This window comes from Dipodomys merriami, unplaced genomic scaffold, assembly GCF_024711535.1.
Source record: "Dipodomys merriami isolate MVZ:Mamm:240054 unplaced genomic scaffold, mDipMer1.0.p SCAF_1305, whole genome shotgun sequence".
NCBI classification, from domain to species: Eukaryota; Metazoa; Chordata; class Mammalia; order Rodentia; family Heteromyidae; genus Dipodomys; species Dipodomys merriami.
Genome location: NW_027202611.1, coordinates 167,501 through 182,500, shown reverse-complemented (window position 1 = coordinate 182,500; position 15,000 = coordinate 167,501).

Below are 15,000 nucleotides of genomic sequence, written 5' to 3'. Positions count from 1 at the left end.
CATGAATAGGACAAAAAGTATCATCAAACAACATTTCTAGGAATCACACTCAACTTCTTTTGCTCACGTCTAGCACTGTATCATTTGAACCACATCACCACTTCTGGCTTCTCTCTCTCTCTCTCTCTCTCTCTCTCTCTCTCTCTCTCTCTCTCTCTCTCTCTCTCTCTCTCTCTCTCTCTCTCTCCAGACACACACACACAGACACACACATGCATATACATACATATACACATATATTTATACACATACATACATATATATCTATCTATGCTTATATGTAGTGTGATACAAACATATATATATTTATTATTTTCAGTTTTTTTGTCGTCGGGTGTGAGGCTTGGACTCTGGGTCTGGGTGCTGTCTCTCTGCTCTTCATCTGAAGGCTCACTACTGTTCTGCCACTTGAGCCACAGGGTGCCACTGCTCCCCTTTTCTGTTTATATAGTGCTGAGGAATCGAACCCAGGGCCTCATGCTTGCAAGGGGAGCGAGCACTCTACCACTAAGCCACCTTCCTAGCTCTCCCCCCTTTTTTGGCCAGTCCAGCATGGAAGGCTCCTGCATCTTGTTTGTATGGACATACTCACAGCTGAATAACTGAGTTGTTTTGCTTAATAAAAAAAAAAAATCCTGGTGTTGATATATGTGGAGGGGAAGGGAAAAAACAAATTGTTAAAACAGGGTTACAGGAGGACCCATTGAAACAATGAGATATACAAGTCGTTATGTCGAAAAACGAACTTTACAACTTTGGTGGGGGGACGGCGGGGGGGGGGGAGGATACGAAGGGATGGGAAGGGGAAAAAAAGCAGGAGGCTACAATGCTTATAAGAAATGTGCTCATTATCTTACCCATGTAATTGTAACCCCTCTGTACAGTATTTTCACAATAAAAATATATTTAAAAAATATATATTTAAAAAAAAACTTGGTACAGTAGTCTAGAAACATGGTTGCTATTACAGCCTTCATTTGCTTCACTTGACCACTGTTTTCTCATTTAACAGCTTTTGGCGACAAGCATGATTATTTTTCGTGGGGTGGGGGTGACTGTTTTGAGGCTTTCCCAAATTTTTATGTCCAACAGGTTACCAGATCTAAGGAAAACCCAGAAGTTCGAGAATTAAGTAACTCTCGGGCTCAAACTACAGAGAAAGAAAAGGAGAAAGAGAGACCTATGGAGGGAAGGGGTTGGGGCGTTGGGGGGAGAGGTCATAGAAAGGAAAAGAAAACAGGGAAAAATAAAAACACAAAGTAAAGGTCGTTTTTAAGTGGAGGCCTGGACTCAAACCAGGCCACTGACTGAGGCTTCCTCATTATGGGATTTCAAAAGTGGGCCTTGGCTTCTTGCAGAAGTCATCTCGATGTGTTGGTGTTCTGCTGTACATATCATTTGGAAGCGACTCTATCTTTTCACTCCATGGTGAATGTATTCACATATATGTTCCTATAGAAAACCAGTTTCGTGTGTTTTCTCTCACATATGCAAAAGGTACGTTTAAAATAGGGGAGACATTAGATCTCTGGACTGACTGCCTGGCTGGCTGCTTGGCTGGCTGCTTGGCTGGCTGCCTGGCTGCCTGGCTGCCTGGCTGCCTGGCTGCCTGGCTGCCTGGCTGCCTCACTCACTCACTCACTCACTCACTCACTCGCTCACTCACACACTCACACACTCACACACAGTAAGACCCAAAAGACAGGATAGATACTTTTAGGGGGAGAAACACCCACCGAGGCAAGGCCCAATGGTTATGTGCCCAGAAATGAAAGTGAAACCTTGAAAACACACAGAGGAAAAAGAAACAAAGTAAACTCTCTACCTTGAGCCTGTAGTAGGGTTTAAGAGATGATTCTGTTGGTTTCCCATGCATGCATGGGGGGGGGGGGGGAGGGGTGGTGCTTTGACCCATGCTCTGTTTCTTTTTAAAATTTACTTCCCTCCCCGGTGTAAGTTTCCTCCTTTCTTTGAGGAAACTCTTGGCTCCTTTCTCACAGTATACTCATTGTTTGGGCAAAAGCTCAGAGGAAGGGAGCTGCTCTTTTCCCTTCCACCACCCACCCCCACCTATTAGTTTTCTTTCCTAATAACTGTTCGTTTATGAGGGACTGAAAAGTGAAGAAAATAGGATGTGTGGAGCCATTCATTAGGAAGCTGTCCGGCTGTCTTGTCTCTGAATTCCTGGTGGTGCTTTCCCAGGCCTCATTTCCCCCTGGAAATTATCCTGCTTGCCTCTGTGTTCAATTCTGGGAAGGAAGATAGGCCGAGATAAGGCAACCTCTTGGCACGAAGCTGGAACACACGGCCACCTCGCCTCACGGGTACACAGCCTAATCATCCTATCCCGAGGGTCCTCCGTCAACAGTTTCTTACAACGATTTTTATTAGTTTAGTGGCCCTACTGAGGTTGAAATTCAAGGCCTCAACTCAGGCAGGCCTGCTGGGGTGGGCGTGTTTGTTTCTTCTTCTTTCTCCTCCCCCCCCCACCCTCCCCCCCTCCGCCAGGGCGCTTAAGTCGTTGCCATGACGACATTTACAAGACAAAGGAACGTTGCCTGGAGTTCCTGAGTTGACTGGGGCTCCAGGCTTAAACCAGCCCACCCCACCCCCACCCCCGACCCGCCCTGCGTCCTCTGCGAAACACCCCGGCGGGGTGGGGGGTGGGGCGGCCAGCCCTCAGCTCCTGTAACTTCATTAGCGCGCGGGGTGGGGTGGGGGTGAGTGAATCAGCCTCCCCTCCCCCTCCCCGTCTTTACAAAAGTGGCCTCTTTTGCCCTTGGGCAGGAAAAGTCTGCGCGCGCGCGCTCTCTCTGGTCTTTTTCTGCTGGGACCCTCCCTGCCTACCACCAGCAGCCACTGACTTCCTGCAAGCTGGAGTTGTCAGACTACTTCCACCCGCCCGCTGCCACTAGTATGCCTCCCGCCCAAGCCCGCCAGGGACAGAATGGGAGGGGCGGGCGGGGAAGCTGGCATGCTTGCCTGTGCTCTGCCCTCTGCCCCTCCGGGAGGCATGACTGTGACCGTGGGATGTCCCCGTGGCCGACCCCTAAGCTCCCACCCTCTGGACGGAGGAGAGTGAGGGGAAAAAGGAGTTCAGGAGTCTTGTCTCCCCTCCATCTTCCCGCCTAGGTCAGGCCAGGATCTGCCTCTCTTCTCCCTGTCCCTGTTCCCCGTTCCTCTTAAGGAGTGACTGGAGAAACTGTCCGTCTGTGTTTGTGATTGTGATTAACATCGCAAAAACCTTCAAAGAATCTCAGATCGGTTAGAAGCCCGTTGGGTTTCACTTCTCAGGCGTGAGGGGTTGTTATCTCCCCCTCCCTCTCTCCTTTGATTTTTTACAAATTGTTAGGGAAATGGTGACATACAGAACGGTTACAGTATGCCAGCCCACACCGGTGGCTCGCGTCTGTAATCCTAGCTGCTCAGGAGGCTGAGAGCTGAGGATCACGGTTCAAAGCCAGGCAGGGCAGGAAAGTCACCAGACTCTTATCTCCAATGAGGCACTAGAAAATCGGAAGTGGTGTTGTGGCTCAAGCGGTAGAGCACTCGCTTTGAGCTGAAGAGTTTAGGGACAGCGCCCAGGCCCAGAGTTTAAGACCCACCACTGACAAAAAAAAAAAAAAAAAAAAAAAAAAAAAAAAAAAAAAAAAAAAAGGATAGGAAAGATTACATTACATAAGTGAGGTAGGAAGAGTACATTTTTTTTTTAATTAATAAGTTTTTGTTTTTTTTTGTTTTTTTTTTTTTTGTCGTTGGGCTTGAACTCTGGGCTTGGGCGCTATCCTGCCCGGGCTGGCTTTGAACCGTGATCCTCAGCTCTCAGCCTTCTGAGTAGCTAGGATTACAGGCGAGAGCCACCGGCGCCCGGCTAATGAGTTGTGTTAAATGTGAAAATACTTACAGAGTGGTTACAATGACACGAGCAAGGAAATGAGTACATTTCTTATCAAGCATTGTTGCCTCCTCCTTTGTTTCCATTCCTGCCCTCCCATCTCCCCCCACCCCCTAAAAAAGAGTACTTTTTTTTTTGGACAATGTCACCCCTTCCCTGGCTCTCTCACAGGTTTTCCCTCCCTCAAGTTCTGTTTGTTCCCCACCCACAGGTTGTGTGTCAACATAGTGTCTAGTGAGTGCCACTGTTGCACTTCTTCATCCTGGGTCCCTCCATTTCTTGCCCCTCCCGGAAATAGATGAAGGAAGAAACAATGGGGGGGGGGAGAAGAGAAAACAAAATAACATCGATGATAACAAACACAAAGAAAGGGGAAGACTTCTTGTTATATGATCAGAGGTATATAGGCATTGCACTTTGGTGAGCCTCATGTCTTCAATTAAGCAACCCAAAGGCCAGAAGTGGAGTTTTGGCTCAAATGGCAGACTGCCAGTCTCTTTTTTTTTTTTTTTGGCGCGGGGGCGGGGGGGGGGTCCGGTCGTGGGGCCTGAACTCTGGGCCTGGGCGCTGTCCCTCATCTCTTCAGGTTAAGGCTAGCATTCTACCACTTGAGCCACAATGCCACTTCCGGCTTTTTTTCTGCTTATGTGGTGCTGAGGAATCGAATCCAGGGCCTCACGCATGCAAGGCAAGCGCTCTACCACTGAGCCACCTTCCCAGCCCCAGAGTGCCAGTCTTGAGCACAAGAGCCAAGGGACAGCACTCAGGCTCTGAGTTCAAGCCCCAGGACTGACTGGGGCGTGCACACACACACCCTGCACCCCTTGATCTTTGCTGCTGTTTCCTACCACACAGGCACAGGCACGTATGGCAGCATGTGATCTACCTCCCCCCCTCCCCCCACACACACTTTGCACTGCCGCCACCACCACCGCCGCCGCCACCAACTATAGCAACAGACTTCCTAGGCTTCCCCTCCACCACCACCACCCCCTCCGCCCCGGGCCCTAGTTTAGATCGATGAACCAAAGTGTCCCCACTGCACGTTCGGCTCTGGCAAATATCAGATAGGATTACAGTGATGAGGAGAGAGGAGCGACCGCCATGGATTGACTGTAGGGCCCAGAGGACAGAATGCCAGCCCAGGCCCATTCATAGGTCAAGCCAGGAAAATGTTTTTTGTTTTTGTTTTTGTTTTTGATTTCCGGTCTCTCTCCACACCCCATGTGTTTTGTCTGTCTGTCTCTCTGTGCCATAGGGGTTTGCCATTCATGACCTGTGTGGGCGGGGATGTGCTGGTGTGTGTGTGTGTGTGTGTGTGTGTGTGTGTGTGTGTGTGTGTGTGTGTGTGTGTGTGTGTGTGTGTGTGTGTGTGTGTGTGTGTGTGTGTGTGTGTGTGTGTGTGTGTGTGTGTGTGTGTGTGTGTGTGTGTAGGGGGAGGTGTTCCTTCCTCACAAGACCTTCCTAAGTGTCTTGATCGATCTTGGGCCTGACGTTCTTTTTCCTTGTTTTGGGGTGCCACCTACTGGACACCGTGTGGAGTGACAGGGAATGATTCGGTGCTGATGGCGGGGGCTGGCGACTCTCGCGAGAGTCCGAGAGACTCTCGCGAGAGTAGCGATGAGGTATCGCCGGCTCTCTTCTGCGGCTTTATTTATTTACAACGAAACAAAACGAAACAACAGCAAACAAGGAAATGTTCTTGAAGGGAGGGCCGAGCGGAGGGGGAGGGGGGCCCGCAGGGGGTGTTTTTTTTCGTTATTTTCTGGACACGGAATTCGTTTGGATATTATGTCTTACGAGCAAACTGTACCAGTTTATTTACGGTTGTAATTTTTTTTTTTTTTTTTTTTTTTTTTGGATCCGGTCGTGGGGCCTGAACTCTGGGCCTGGGCGCTGTCCCTCAGCTCTTCAGCTCAAGGCTAGCGCTCTACCACTTGAGCCACAGCGCCACTTCCGGCTTTTTTCTTTTTGCTTAATGTGGTGCTGAGGAATCGAACCCAGGGCCTCAGGCATGCAAGGCAAGCACTCTACCACTGAGCCACCTTCCCAGCCCCTACGGTTGTAATTTATATACGGTACCACAAATGTCTTTACGTCCGTATTATGAAAAAGGGTCCCACGGCTGCAGTGGGTGAAAGATTGAGACGGGAACATTTCTAAAGGAGTGCCAAGAAAATGGAAAACAGGCAATGCAATAGTTTAGGGAGAGTTATAAATATCAAGTGCTGCCCTAGGTGAAATTTCATGCAAATGTCCTCACCCACTCAGGTAAACTTTTTATATAGGTATCAGAATACAATTTCTTGAACTATATAGACTTTTATTCACTTGATTTCCCTTAAGTAAATTAAAATAACTGGCTGTTGACAGGGCACATCTGGATATTTCTATCGGCCCCATAGAGATAATCTGTTACATTTTAGGACATGGTAGATTATATTTGCTATTTCCCCAAATGGACTTTACAAAAGCCATCCGTGGCCCCAAAGATGTTTCTGGACCTCTCATCATGTGTGACTAAATAGGCCTCAGTGAATTAAGCTGAGAAAGCTGCAAAACAAAGCAGATCACTTCAGTTATGGAATATTAAGAGAATAAAAGTAGCTTTATACCACTGGATCTTTAGTGAGAAGGTAGAATAAAAAGAAGAGAAAAATATTGGAGGATGCAATATAAGCCAATTGAAACGTATCCAACCGCGGATCTGGCTTTGAAGTGGCTATTGACTAGTGTGGTCCTAGACCATCGTGTCCAGAAGGATACATCGATGTGTTTTGAAAGATCCTAAACCAAATGTACTTGTGATCATGACCCAAAGCGTGAGGACAGGTACATTTCTGTCCTCCTAATCCAGCTTTGGTCCTCACACGTCCGGTTGTTATAATACGTTCACAGTCGTGCCACTTACGGATATTACGTCTTGTGTCTTCTCTGCAATATCTTAAATGCTCAGAGAAGTTACACCTTCTGACAAAAGGACAGTATGTGTGTCACACACACGGGGACACACACACACTCTGTTTGCCCGGAGTGCTGTGTAGCTTACCATGTCCAGTTATAGTTTAGGTCTAGCATCCATGTAGGAGAGAAAACAGGTGCCGTTGGTTGGTCGGTCTGTCTGTCTCTCCGCCGGTCTGTCTTCCCCTGGCATCACCTGTTCTAGGTTCTTCTCCGCCGCCGCCGGCACCCCCCCCCTCTGCCCCCCCCCCCCCCCCCCCGCTCCTAGTCCATCAGTCCATCCATCTACTTCCCTGTAACTGACATAATCTTCTTCTTCTTCTTTGGGGAATGGATGAATAAACTTTTACCTTGTGGATATTGTACACACACCCTAAGGGGTGTGTGTGTGTGTGTGTGTGTGTGTGTGTGTGTGTGTGTGTGTGTGTGTGTGTGTGTGTGTGTGTGTGTGTGTGTGTGTGTGTGTGTGTGTGTGTTGACGGAATAGAGTGTTTACCATGCCTGACCCCCTGGCTCTGCCTCTCTACCCGTCTGCGATGCGATGTGTGTGCTGGGGCGCTTCTGCCCGCATATGTTCCCAGTGCGAACTCCAAAGAGAAGTACGCCCGCCGGGCCTGTGGGTTCTAACCATGCTTCACCCCCCCCCCGGGAGATAGGATCGCCCCTCTGACCCCCCCACTCTGTTTGGGCCGGGGCCCCTCGTCTGTCTCTCCCTGTCTTTCCTCCTAGGGTTCCCTACCTGCCCTCCCCCCAGCCCCGCGCACACACACACACACACACACACACACACACACACACACACACACACACACAGAGTCACAGACACACACACACAGAGTCACAGACACACACACCCACACCCACTGTGCACCGCCACACTCGGGTCCAGGTCCTCCACCACAGGCATGTGAGTGAAGATGCCTCTACCCTCCAACACCTGTGTGTCGGGTTCAGATTCATCGCCTCATGCCCCGAATCCTGCTCCAGAGAGAGTGGCAGAGCCTATTAGAAAAGGCTAGCTGTTTTTTTTTTTTTAAAAAATTTTTTTTTATTTTAAGGTAGTCCCATTTGTCGAGTCTCTCTCCAATTTGTTGTGACCCTGGGACTCTGTTCAGGAAGTTCCTTCCTGTGCCTATTAGTTCAAGTGTCTCTCCTACTCTGTCCTGCAGTAGTTTCAGAGATTCAGGTTTAATGTTAAGGTCTTTAATCCATTTTGAGTTGATGTTGGTGCATGGTGATAGGCTGGGGTCCACTTTTAGTTTTCTGCATGTGGCTGCCCAGTTTTCCCAGTACCAGCGGTTGAAGAGGCTGTGTTTCTTCCATTGTATGTCTTTGGCTCCTTTGTCGAATATCAGCTGGCTGTAGGCCTGTGGATTTATTTCTGGATCTTCTATTCTGTTCCATTGGTCTTCGGGTCTGTTTTTGTGCCAGTACCATGCTGTCTTTGTTATTATAGCTCTGTAGTAGAGTTTGAAGTTCGGCATGGATAGCCCTCCCATATTGTCTTTATCCCCTAGAATTGTTTTGGCTATTCTAGGTCTTTTGTTGTTCCATATGAATTTTTGGACTGTTTTCTGTATTTCAGTGATGTACGTCATTGGGATTTTAATAGGAATTGCGTTGAATTTGTATATTAGTTTTGGAAGTATTACCATCTTTACTATATTAAGTCGGCCTATCCAGGAGCATGGGAGGTCTTTCCATTTCCTAGTGTCTTCTGCAATTTCTTTCTTTAACTTTTTATAGTTCTCATTAAATAGTTCTTTTACATCTTTGGTTAGGTTAATTCCTAAATATTTTATTTTTCGGGAGGTTATTGTGAATGGGGTTGCTCCCTTTATTTCCCTCTCTTCCTGTACATTATCAGTGTATAGGAAGGCAACTGATTTTTGTGGGTTTATTTTGTATCCTGCTATTTTGACGAAGAGAGTTATGATTTCTAAGAGATTCGGGATGGACTTTTAGGGATCGTGGAGGGAGGTATAGTATCATGTCGTCTGCAAAAAGGGATAGTTTAACTTTTTCTTTCCCTATGCGGATCCCTTTAATGTCTTTTTCTTGCCTTATTGCCCTGGCTAAGGGTTCTAGGACTATATTGAAGAGGAGTGGAGACAGTGGGCATCCTTGCCTTGTTCCTGATTTTAGGAGAATTGGTTGTAGCTTTTCCCCATTAAGTATAATATTGGCTATTGGTCTGTCATAAATGGCTTTTATTGTTTTTAGAAATGTTCCTTCTATTCCTATTTTCTCCAGAGCTTTTAGCATGAATGAATGTTGAATTTTGTCAAAGGCCTTTTCTGCCCAGCCAGCGGCTCTCGTTTGGCTTTCCTGTCATTTAGTGATGGGTGAGTGGACTCACGCTTCCCATGGCGCTGTCACCGTGGGTTTCCAGACCTGTGTGCGTGACGTGTACCTACCCTCTCTGTGTTAGAAGAAACCTCTCTCTGGCCTTCCCCCTGCCCTTTCCCTGCCTGTGAGGGGGGGGGCGGGTGGGGGCGGGGGGAGGGAGCGTGTTGTGGGGCGGGCGGGCGGCGGACTTTCACAAGTGAGCCCGAGGGCTCGTCTCTTGCTGGAGCCGACCCATCTTTGGGAGTTTTTTGTTGTTGTTGTTGTTGTTGTTGTTGTTGTTGTTGTTGTTGTTGTTGTTGTTGTTTCTTTCTGGTTTCCATCTGGGGGAAAAAGAAAACAAAACGTACAAACACCCCCCCCCAAAAAAAAAAAAAAAAGACGGGCGGGCAGACGGTGGGACGAGCGCTCACTTGCCCTTTTCTGGCCATGTTGGGTGGGGGTGGGGGTCTTGCCACGGGCGGCGGAGGTCGTGCGGGTGGCCGGTTCGTTTTCTCTCGTGGTGCAGGCCTGCCGTCTTTGCCGCCCCTTCCTGCTTGGGACCGATCCCGGCTTCCCGGTTCTCGGGTTCGGGCCGCTCCGTTCGGGCGACTCCCGTCCTGGTTCCTGGTTTCACTTTGGTCGCTGGCGGCGGCGGCGGCGGCGGCGGCTCGATCTCGGTCTAGGTCTCTGGTGGCTCTGGTGTCGTTCGTGAGGTCGCAGAGAGGACCCGGCTGCAGGTCCTGACCTAGGTTGTGCCTCTCGGTGCGTGGCGGTGGGGAGTGAGGCGATTCGTTTCCGTGTTCTGTGTCTCCGGAGCTCAGAGCCGGCCGGCGCGCGCCGATCCGGGGTACGGCGGCTCGGTGGAGTCGGTCGTTGGAAGGCGGTTGTCGTGCTCCCCCTGGCGTCCGCCTTGATATGACAGTCCCCTCGTTCTCAGCCGAGCGAGCGAGTGAAGGAGGAGGTCTGGCGGCAGCGAGCCGGGCGGAGGCCCGGCCTCTACCGGGTGCCGGGCGCGACTGTCGCCGTGGTGTCGCTGTGGCGCCGGGGCGGCTGTTCTGTCGGACTTTGCGCCCGCAGGCGAGCGCGGGGTGGGGCCGTGAGTCGCCGCTCTCTCTTCCGTGCCCGGTCTGTGCCGGGGGTGGCGGCTTGGTCGGGTCGACCAGTAGTTCTGTCTGGGCCCGACGCCTTGTCCTCCTCCCCTCCCGTAGTTCTGTCTGGGCCCGACGCCTTGTCCTCCTCCCCTCCCTGGACTCTGGTCTTTGAGGGCGAAAGAAGGAGAGTACGAGGGACGTCTCGGGAGTCGGGGGAAAGGGTCCCCGGGTGAGCCGCTAGGTGGTGGGGCCGGTCCCGGCCCGGACTCGGACCACCCCCCCTCCCCGGAGTCACCTCCGAGTGAGCGCTTGGCGCGTGCCGGGCGCGAGGGCCTGGGTCGCCGGCCCCGTGTGGTCTCCCTCCACGGCCCCGGAGGCCGGAGGACAGACCTCTGCGGCGGGAGGAGCCGTGGGCACGGCCGAGGCGAGCCTCGGGGCCGGGACCTACACCCCCCCCCTCCCCGACATAGGATGGTCGTCGGAGTCACCTCCGAGTGAGCGCTTGGCGCGTGCCGGGCGCGAGGGCCTGGGTCGCCGGCCCCGTGTGGTCTCCCTCCATGGCCCCGGAGGCCAGAGGCCAGACCTCTGCGGCGGGAGGAGCCGTGGGCACGGCCGAGGCGAGCCTCGGGGCCGGGACCTACACCCCGCCCCTCCCCGACATAGGATGGTCGTCGGAGTCACCTCCGAGTGAGCGCTTGGCGCGTGCCGGGCGCGAGGGCCTGGGTCGCCGGCCCCGTGTGGCCTTCCTCCACGGCCTTCTCCACGGCCCCGGAGGCCGGAGGACAGACTTCTCCGGCGCGAGGAGCCGTGGGCACGGCCGAGGCGAGCCTCGGGGCCGGGACCTACCTACCTACCGTCTGCGGTGTGCGCGATGGCGGGGACTTGCCCGGTGGGCCCTGCGTAGGGGAAAAGTCGAGGCGGAGGGAGCACCTCGGGAGTCGGGGACCCGAGCCCGGGAGTCCCGCGTGTGTGCGTGCTGGCGGCAGGGCGCTCACCACCGACCCCGCGCGGTGTGGGTGTGGTGGCTGGGTGCCTCTCGGAGTGGGTGCCTCGCGTCTGCCGGGGGAAGGCTCCCCGTGCCGCTCGTGCCGTGAGCCCGTGCGCACCCGGGGTAGTGGGGCGGGTGCGTCCCCTGACCCCGCTCCCGCCCTCTCTCTTCGTCTGTCTTCGCCTTATGTGGTCGACCAGCTGTCCCTGAGAGTTCCGTGTCTGGCTCTGTTGGGGACGTGTTGGGGACAGGTGTCCCCGATGTGGTTTCCGAGAGGTCCCTGTCGCCAGCGAGTTGTCGCCCCTGCGTGACCAGCTGGTTTTGGCGTGGTGACGTGAGGATTTTGTACCTGCAGGAGGGTGCTGGCATGCTGTGTCCCGGTGGCTGTCAGCGGGTCTTTTGGGGCTCTCTCGGATGCTGTGTGCCGGGCCTTTCCCGTCTCTTCCCGGTCCGGGTCCCCCTGCCCTTCCCCCCGCACCCCGGGCTCCCGCTGCCCTGAGCAGGCCTTGCCCCTGTGGTGGCTCGTGGGTGTGGTGGTGGTGGTGGTGGTGGTGGTTGGTGGTTGTTGGTTGGTGGCTGAGTGAGTCCCGTCGTCCTTGATCTCTCCCCCGCTCCCGGTGCCGGATTCTGGCCCTTGCCTCGGCACGCCGAGGAGGAGAGTGGTTGGTTGCCTGGGGTGCATAGGTAGGCCCGCGCGGTGTGCTTCCCTCGCCGTGGCCGGCTTGAGGAGGAAAAGGCGGGGGGCGAGTCCTGCCTTGCCTTGCCTGTGCGTGTGCGGCATCCCCGTCCTGCCGTCGTGCTCGTCCGACCTCCGTGGCTTTTTTTTTTTTTTTTTTTTTCCCTATCGCCCCTAGCTCCAACTCCCCCGACCTGCCGCTTCCCGATGGCGGGCCTGGTCGGCCGCTGACCTGCGCTACTCCCGAGCGCTGTCCGTGGTTCTTTTTCTTTTTCTTTTTCTTTTTTTCCTCTCTAGCTTCTTTCGGCTCTGTGCCCGGCGGAGGTGTCCTGGTAATCCCGAGCGCCAGGGACGCTGAAGCCCGTGGTATTTTTTTTATTTTTTTATTTTTTTAAGTTTTTTTTTTTTTTTTTTTTTCCCTTTTACCTCGCTCGTTACTCACGAAAGGTTGTCTGTCCTGGCTACGCTTTTATCCCAGGCTGTTGGCCCTCTCGGGAGCCGAGCTTCCTGGGCCCCACCGCCTCCCGAGTGCCGTGTGGCTGTCTTCTCCGCCCCCTCGGTGTGATTGATGTGGTGACGTTGCGATCTCCTTCGGGCCCGGGCCTAAGCTGCGCCAGGCGAGGGACGGACATTCATGGCGAATGGGACCGCTCTTCTCGTTCTGCCCGTGGGCCCCTGCCCTCACCGTCCCACCGTGCCGGCGCCGGTGGTGTGCGGGGAGGCAGGGGTGCGGCAACCGGGTCCGGCTGCGCTCTCCCTGCCCTCGCCGTGAGGTCGGGGACTTGTACACGCTGGAGGAGGGGGGGCGCCCCTGATCTTGCTCCTCTCTTCCCGTGACTCGTTATCGGCACGGGGGTCGGCTCTCTCCGCGGAGAGGGAGGGTCGGTGCTCCGTGCTTGCCCGTGCTGTGTGGTGTGAAAAGCCGCGCCTCGCGCTCTGCCCTCTTGCGGTGCTCCCAGAACGCTCCCGGTCGGTTCTCTCAGGTGCCTGAGGCTGAGTGGTGGTGTCGTTCCCGATCCCGGCGTTGTCCGTTGCCTTGTGCCAGCCTGCTGCCCGTGGTGTGTCCCGGCCGTCCTTGGGTTTGTGGGGCTTGTGCGAGTGAGAAAAAAGTTATCGCAGAGATTGACGTCTCTGCTGGGGGGGGGGTCGAGGCGGTTCCCCAGAGGAGGAGCGCTCTTCCCTTCTTGCGCCGGGCAGGTGGCTTCCCCGCATGAGCTGCCGGCCCTGGTCCTGGCTTGTCTTCCCTGCCGTGTCACCTGGCTCTTGTTGCACCGGGGGACCTGAGATGTTGCAGTGGGAGGCGAGCCGGGCCTGTGCGGGCTTTCCCGCCCGTGTGCGCGACCTTGCTCTGGCCCCGCACGGCAAGGCCGACCGACCAGGGTTGGTGTTGCTGCTGCCGCAGACCCCCCCCGCCCCACCCCTCCCTGCCACCCGTGGTGGGAAGGATGGACGCCTTTGATGTGTGCTGGTCCCGGCGGGGTTCCCGTCGGGGTTGGGTGCGGGCCACCCTCAGAGTGAGGAGAGGTTCTCTAGCGATCCTCGTTCGGGAGGCGGCGTTCGCTGCCGGGTTGGCGGGGGCCCGCCCCCGATGGGCTCCCGCGGCCCTGCCGCTCCCTGTCCCGCTTTTGAGCGTTAGTGGCTGCCCGCGTTGGTAACTGCGTGCCCGCGCCTCCCCCCTCCGAGCTGGGGGAGGGTCCCGCGGGGCCTCTCCCGGGCCGTCGTCTGGTGTGGTGAGTGGAGGACGTTCCCGATCCGTCCCCGCCCCTGCCTCGCGCGCGGTGTGTCGAGTGGCGGAGCCTGGAGCCTGTGCTGGGTCGCGATGCGAGGGCGTGTGGTGTGTGGCTTCCCGGCCTCGTGCTTGGGGTGCCGTGGGGTTTTGGGGGGTCCCGTCCCCCTCCCCCTCCGGCCCCTGGCGACGCTGTTCCCGAGCGTCTGTGTGGGCCGCCGCCCGTTGGCGACGACGGCGCCGTGCCGGGCGCCGGGCCCCACGGTGTTCCGGGGCCGCCGTGCCCGTGGTGGTGTGCCGCTCGGGGGGGTTCTGGCCCTCCGGAGCCGAGGATCCCGGTGTGTGTGGGCCCTTGCTCACGCGGCCGAAAAAGAGGCGGTCGATGATGGGTGCCGTGCCCGGCGGTGTGGATGGGTGCGGTGGGGCCCTGCTGGCGCGGGTGGCTCCGCGGGCGCTCGCGGGGTCTTTGAGGCGTGTGCGAGCTGCCTTTTCCCTCTCGGGCCTCTTTTGGGGGGGCCCGCCGCTGCCGCGGTGGGGGTTTCCGGTCCGCTGGTCGGCCGGCTCGGTGTCCCAGGCGTTGCGCGGGACCGCCCAGGAGTTGGGGGTGGTGAGATCCCGCGTTCGTTTCCCTGGCGTGCCGGCTGTGCCCGGAAAGGTCTCACCTCCCCGCTGGTTTGCGGCTGCGCCACCCGCCCGTGGGGGGGGGTGGCCGCTCGCTCGCTCGCTCGCCTCTCACCCCGGTGACCCGACCCGATGACCCTCCCCGCTGCTCTTATTGGGCTTCCGGCATGCCCTCCTCACCCGCATCAGCCTTCCGCGATCCTCACCGGTTTGGCCTTGGTGGCCGGCCACCGGCGGACGGTCGAGTTGGGCGTGTGTGGTGTTGTTCTCTTGGTGGGGGGGACGGCGCTCGGCTCGTGAGGCTGCTCTCCCGGTGTGGGGGAGGCACGTCGTCGCGGCGGCGGTGGCTTTTGAAGGGTCTTCCCGGATCGGTTTTGCTCACGACGCGAGGGCTCCTGCCAGCGGGACCGCCGGTACGCCACGGGGGCGGTGGCGGTGAGATTCCCGCGTGCGTCCCTCGCTCGGGAGTTGGCCGTCCGGGGGCCCGAAGCCGGCGTGACGTGTCTCCTCCCGCTGGGCGCCGCCTCGCGTGCCTGCGCGATGTCGTCCCGGGTTCCCGCGCCTCCCTCCTGCTCGCCGTGCCAGAGGCTTGCCCGCATCGTCTCCTCCGTCTCGAGCCGTGTGGCTTCGTCCCCCGCCCCGGTCCCGGATCCGGGGCGTTGTGCTCTCCCGGCGTGTCGCCGCCGCGTGCCCGTCGCGACCCCGGTTCCCGTG